Source organism: Salvelinus fontinalis, chromosome 4 (genome assembly GCF_029448725.1).
Source record: "Salvelinus fontinalis isolate EN_2023a chromosome 4, ASM2944872v1, whole genome shotgun sequence".
Classification (NCBI taxonomy): Eukaryota; Metazoa; Chordata; class Actinopteri; order Salmoniformes; family Salmonidae; genus Salvelinus; species Salvelinus fontinalis.
This window is the reverse complement of record NC_074668.1, coordinates 40,135,826-40,141,825: the sequence shown is the minus strand read 5'-3', so window position 1 is coordinate 40,141,825 and position 6,000 is coordinate 40,135,826. Positions and strand designations below refer to the sequence as shown.

Below are 6,000 nucleotides of genomic sequence, written 5' to 3'. Positions count from 1 at the left end.
ATGTGCCACTGCCAAAGCACAAATTAAAATGGCATTATCATAAAACCACTGTGAACTCATATTTGGCCATATTATGGCCTACTTGTGTTATGCCTCACTTTTGGCATGCATGGTGATTGTTAGAATTGTCATGCTATTTTCTATGGCTGTGAGAGGCTGAAATAATGTTTGTTTTGTTTTCAGTGGGTGGTGGCCCTTGTTGGTTTCCTCCTGCCCATGTCATTCCACATGCTGCTGAAACGTGCCCATGCGTGGATGGGAGACAGCATACTGATACTCAGAATCGTGTCCTGCATCTCAGGGATCAACCAGAAACTTTTCTTAGCATTGTAAGAGACATTGTTCACTATGTGAGCCCATATTCTTATAGCGTCTCAGATTGCACTGATCTAGGATCAGGTCCCCCTGTCCCATGCAATATTATAAATTGTGATGTAAAAGGCAAAACTGATCCTACTCTGAGACTTTGAATATGAGCCTGATTAGGTTTATTTAATATTTTGTGTTAAGGACTTGGAGGAAATAATCTACTGTATACAAATATTTCCATAATGTACAGACAAAAAATTATATCTAGCCGTGTTGACAATATTACAAAAATATTCAAAGTGTAATTCTTCAGAATAACTTTATTTCTTCAGAAAATGAACTACAGATGGGACATAGCCATATGTCAACCTGCCACCTGAGGCATTGGTCGCCAACTCGTTAGGAGTCTTGATTGTAGCCTTTGGATTGGTCGTTCTGAAGATTCTCTCCAATCAGAAATGGAAGCGACCAGAGCCTACAAGTGAGGACATGAACTACAGGGTGAGTGCAACAAACCTGATGTAATGTTGCCAAGTCGGATGTCCTGACCAATATATATGATGTGTAATAGACAAATAATATTTTTCCAACACTGTATGTGGATAAAGCTGTAATATCTTTAATGCTCTTTATATGTACAGTATTGTATTGAAAGACTTATGAACCAACCCTACTTCATCTCAAACAGATTCATTATTTGAATTACATTTTAGAAGCTATGTTATATTCCTATTCTATATACATACTGGGTGAACATTTATTCACGAATGTATTCAACTCCTTTATGTAATAAAAAATAAAAATGTTTCCACATGCAGTCACTGCTTCAAGACAACAGCTAATAGAAAAAGAGAGGAGGCTTCAAACCTGCTCTCAGCTGCTAATTGTACTCCGCAAGCTATCCATTACTGTTATCTGCCCTTGCTGGATCCAAAATCCCCTTAATCAAATGATGAGATGCTGAATGTACTAGCCACTGCCAGGACAGTATTGTAAGCAATAATATATGTCCCAACCAGATTTGCACATTTACGAAAGAGTGAATTTGACATTGCTGCCTTGTTTTTACATGAATAAAACAAATACATGAATATGATGTACCCAAAGAAATGACTTTCTGCATTTCTTTGTGACTGCCATTGCTGTTGGGCATGGCATTTAGGCTAGTCTTATCATTAAAGCTAGTCTGGGATTTGAGAATCTGTTCAGTCTGTTCAATTATGTATATTGACCATTCAATATGTGGCCATGCAAACGATTAATATGTTGTGTTCTTTTGTGGTAGAGAAAACTACAGCTGCTGTGGGCCTATTCAAGAAATACACATTTAACATGATGGCTATATCATCTGCACATGGTGGCAGCAGTTAATCAAGGATCAGTACAAAGAGTAACTATCCGACGCTGTCGCGGACTAAATGGCATGCATGGGTGGGTACAGTAGGGCACAATTGACAAAATATGTGGGTGTTTGCTTTCTGTCAAGCATTCGAGTCATGATAATGGTGTGGTTTTTTGGTTCTGGGTGCCAATTTGTACCAAAGTGTCACAAAATCTGGGTTGTTGAGCTGCATTTTGCTGTCCTTCTGCGATGCTGTCGTGTCCCAGTGTCGCTCCAAATATCCAGTAATTAAGGCTATTCGACTTCCAGCGCTCACTGCTCAGGCCATCGGTGAGGTCATTTCAGCAGTGGGCGTAACTGGGCAGTCCACAAGGCATAACTTTGTCGGAAGCGGCATTGAAATTGCAAGGGGGAGTGAAAGTTTAGCCGGGGAAACCATCCGAAAGTCACGTAGCAATCCTAATTCTCGGGGAGTAAAAAGATAAATTCGTGATTTGTGCATCATATCAGGCAGCCATATATAGTCTTCAACGGGATCAAGATTTTTTTTTGAAAATCGTCTGTGGTGAGAGCTTATTTTGTAAATAACTAAAAAATTGGGTTAATGCAACAGTTACTAAAGGATATTACTGGAAAAATGTGCTTGATAGGCTATTTGGTCTTTGTGCTTCTTATTAAATTAAAGCAACTTTGGCTACTTGTTCTTATATGCCACGTATAACCAAATGCACTCTGATTTCATGTTGATAATGAAATGTAGTTATTAACGGTTTCTCTGTCTAGACTTTTGTATTTGTAAAATTGATTGTAGACGATAATGAGAATACATCGCAGTCTGTTTCACAATGTTCACAAATAAGGATGCCAGCATATTGTGGGAACGCTGGTATTATTTATGCCAGTAATGGATAGTTGTGGGATTTGTGATATGAAAGGTGCACAGTATTCAACTACAGTTTAGTTGCAGTTACTTGGGGTGAGAGAAACAAAATGCCTCTGCTTTTGTGGACACTGATCTTACTGATTTCTCACATGATGCTTTGTGATTGCAGTCTCTATAGCCCATAGTAGTTGTGTAATTAGGTTGCAGAGAATGTTAGTTAAATGGCATACCTATGTATTATTGGTTCTGTGCTGTTCTGTGCTATAAATCAATGGCATGTGCCAGGAGTTCTCTGGCTTGATTCTAGTTTACTGTATTGTCCTTGAAGGAACAGTGAATAACTATTCAAGTTGATGGTTTGGTTAACTTTGGTGCACTTTCTATGAGCTGCCTGTATGTAATGCATTTATAGAGTCTTCTCTCACCATCCCGTAGTGCACGATGAGACTCCTTTCAGTGCTTCTGTAATTATCCAGTTAGTTCTACACATTATAATGGTCTGAGCAAGGTTTTGGGAAGGCTCCAACTCTTTCTGACCTGACATATTGAACCTGGAACCACCACTTTATGACCTAGATGCCCTACGGCGACGAGTCAGTGGAAATGATGTGTCTAGCATTCTCGAGGGGAAACATGACAAGTAAAAACTAGTGACCATTTTTTTTGATGTCTCAGCATGGAATTAATGTTGTCTTTCTTGTGAAAGAAGCGTTCTAGGTGGATGCTGCCGTGTTTAGTTTATCCGCCTGCACATATTGGTTTCCACTGAAGACCAAATGGAGGCAGAGCTTCCTGGATACCTTGCTTTGTTTGGCGGAAGCTAAATTACTTCTGTTTGATCCAAGAGGTCACCATTTCATCGGGTGGGCCATCTTATACTTTTGAATCTTTACCTTACATTTGCGCTAGGAATGTTTTTTGTGATACTGTACTGCACTCCACTTTGAGCCCTTAAATCTTTGAGTGCTGAAGCAGGATGGAATTTAAATTTAAGATATGGTCATATATCTTAGATCCTAGATCACATGTCATAAAGTACTGTAGATTCTGTGTGTATCTTATCCATGTGGTTTAATGAAAACATTAGGATGGTTATTAGGCTGTGAGGAGATGATTCCAGCTGTCGGGCTTGATTATGTAACATCTATGTTTTTTAACTTGTGTAACCAACTGCCCACGTTACATTGAAGAAAATAGAAAGATGCTGGAAAATGGAAAGATCCAACCCCCACTGCCAGACATACATAGCTTTTAGTTTACATCACTTGAAAGCCACTATATTGTTGAATTGCTTAATGCCTTGTGTGAAATGTTGCTGCAGTCTTAAGGAGTTATGCTTTTTTTAAAATCAGGAATCAAGGTAAGACGCAAGTACAGACTGTGTAAAGTAACAATGTTTATTGCAACCACAGGGGCAGGCAAACGACAGGTCAAGGCAGGCAGTGGTCGAATAACAAGTAACAGTGAAGAGGCGACTCCGGGATGCTGGCTTTCTAGGCAGAGTTGCAAATAAAAAGCCATATCTCAGATTAGCCAATAAAAAGAAAAGATTAAGATGGGCAAAAGAACACAGACACTGGACAGAGGAACTCTGCCTAGAAGGCCAGCATCCCGGAGTCAGTCGCCTCTTCACTGTTGACGTTGAGACTGGTGTTTTGCGGGTACTATTTAATGAAGCTGCCAGTTTAGGACTTGTGAGGGGTCTGTTTCTCAATCTAGACACTCTAATGTACTTGTCCTCTTGCTCAGTTGTGCACCAGGGCCTCCCACTCCTCTTTATATTCTGGTTAGAGCCAGTTTGCGCTGTTCTGTAAAAGGAGTAGTACAGAGCGTTATACGAGATCTTCAGTTTCTTGGCAATTTCTCGCATGGAATAGCCTTAATTTCTCAGAACAAGAATAGACTGACGAGTTTCAGAAGAAAGTCCTTTGTTTATAGATATACAGTATATTTGGAAAAATTGTTTAAAAAGGTATAGTCTTTGTAAATTCTATCATAAATAGGACTGGTGGAGTTATAGTATGTCACACATGCAGCTAACAAAAACATATGGAAATGTCTGCTCTACTCAAAATTATAACCAACTAATTGCAGCATTACAGCAAAAATTGAAGAGGCAAGAGGTCTAATGAGTACAAATATAAGGAACTTGTCTGTCAGCCCTGCATTAAAGACCAAAATTGACTATAGAAAATTGTAATAAAAAAGTATACCATTTTAACTTAAGGACCAAGAAATTGACAGCTGTCCCATATAGATTTCTCAGAATAAGAATAGACTGACGAGTTTCAGAAGAAGGTCTTTGTTTCTGGCCATTTTGAGCCTGTAATCGAACCCACAAATGCTAATGCTCCAGATACTCAACTACTGAAAAGAAGGCCAGTTTTATTGCTTCTTTAATCAGAACAACAGTTTTCAGCTGTGCTAACATAATTGCAAAAGGTTTTTCTAATGATCAATTAGCCTTTTAAAATGATAAACTTGGATTAACTAACACAGCGTTCCATTGGAACACAGGAGGGATGGTTGCTAATAATGGGCCTCTGTACACCTATGTAGATGAAAAATCTGCCGTTTCCAGCTACAATAGTAATTTACAACATTAACAATGTCTACACTGTATTTCTGATCAATTTGATGTTATTTTAATGGATAAAAAAAAGCTTTTCTTTCAAAAACAATTACATTTCTAAGTGACCCCAAACTTTTGAACGGTAGTGTTTTTCTCTGTGACATCCTGCCATGATTGACCAGAGCGGAGTGATAGTTTGTTGTTAAGCCCCCCCAAGCTTTGACTTCCAGGCCTCATTCATGTTGTTCTCTAGAGCCCGGGGAAGTTCATATTAGGAAAGTAGGTATGAGTGGAGCGCTCATTGCCAGCGGCTGCTGGTTGATTGGCTGTGAGTAGACATAGATTTTTTTTAAACAACCACCCCTTCCATATCCCACTTTAGAAGTGCAAATTATCAAGAGTAAGCGTATTTATGGTGCTAGAATACTATCCTGTATTTTTTTTTAATGTATATTTCGGAAATTGTTTTTATTTTATTTTTTATATAATTTGGTTAAAAATTCAAAAGGCACTTGCACATCTGAGCTATCTTTTTGCAGGTGCATGGTGCAACAGTTTAATAAAATTAGAAAAAAGAAGAAACCCGCACACTGCTCTTGATAGTACCACTGCTCTTTAATAAGCTTGATATAATTTGGTTGAAATGACTCTACCCCATGAGGGAAACCAGTGAAAATGATTGGCTTTCGGTGTCAACTCTCCACCTCTGTTTGAATGTGCCTATTCACATTTTTGGGAGAACTTTCACAGGCTTTCATAATTCATACTGAAAGGTAGAGGCTGGTAGATGCTACCCCAAGCCCAACTCTGTTTCACCCCACCTAGAAAAACTGTACCTCAATTGACCCTTCACCAAGCCCCACCACAGAATTTTGGGTAACCAATCACAGCGCA

General features: G+C 39.0%; 1 protein-coding gene across 1 annotated transcript in view; it reads left to right on the top strand.

Moving 5' to 3' along the window:
• The first annotated feature begins 2,036 nt into the window (after window positions 1–2,036).
• Window positions 2,037–6,000, top strand: part of LOC129853765 (lysyl oxidase homolog 2B-like) — a 64,650-nt gene continuing 60,686 nt past the window's right edge. The window contains exon 1 of the mRNA XM_055920144.1: window positions 2,037–2,216. The gene's annotated coding sequence lies outside the window, so the exon portion shown is untranslated. The remainder of the gene's footprint in view (window positions 2,217–6,000) is intronic.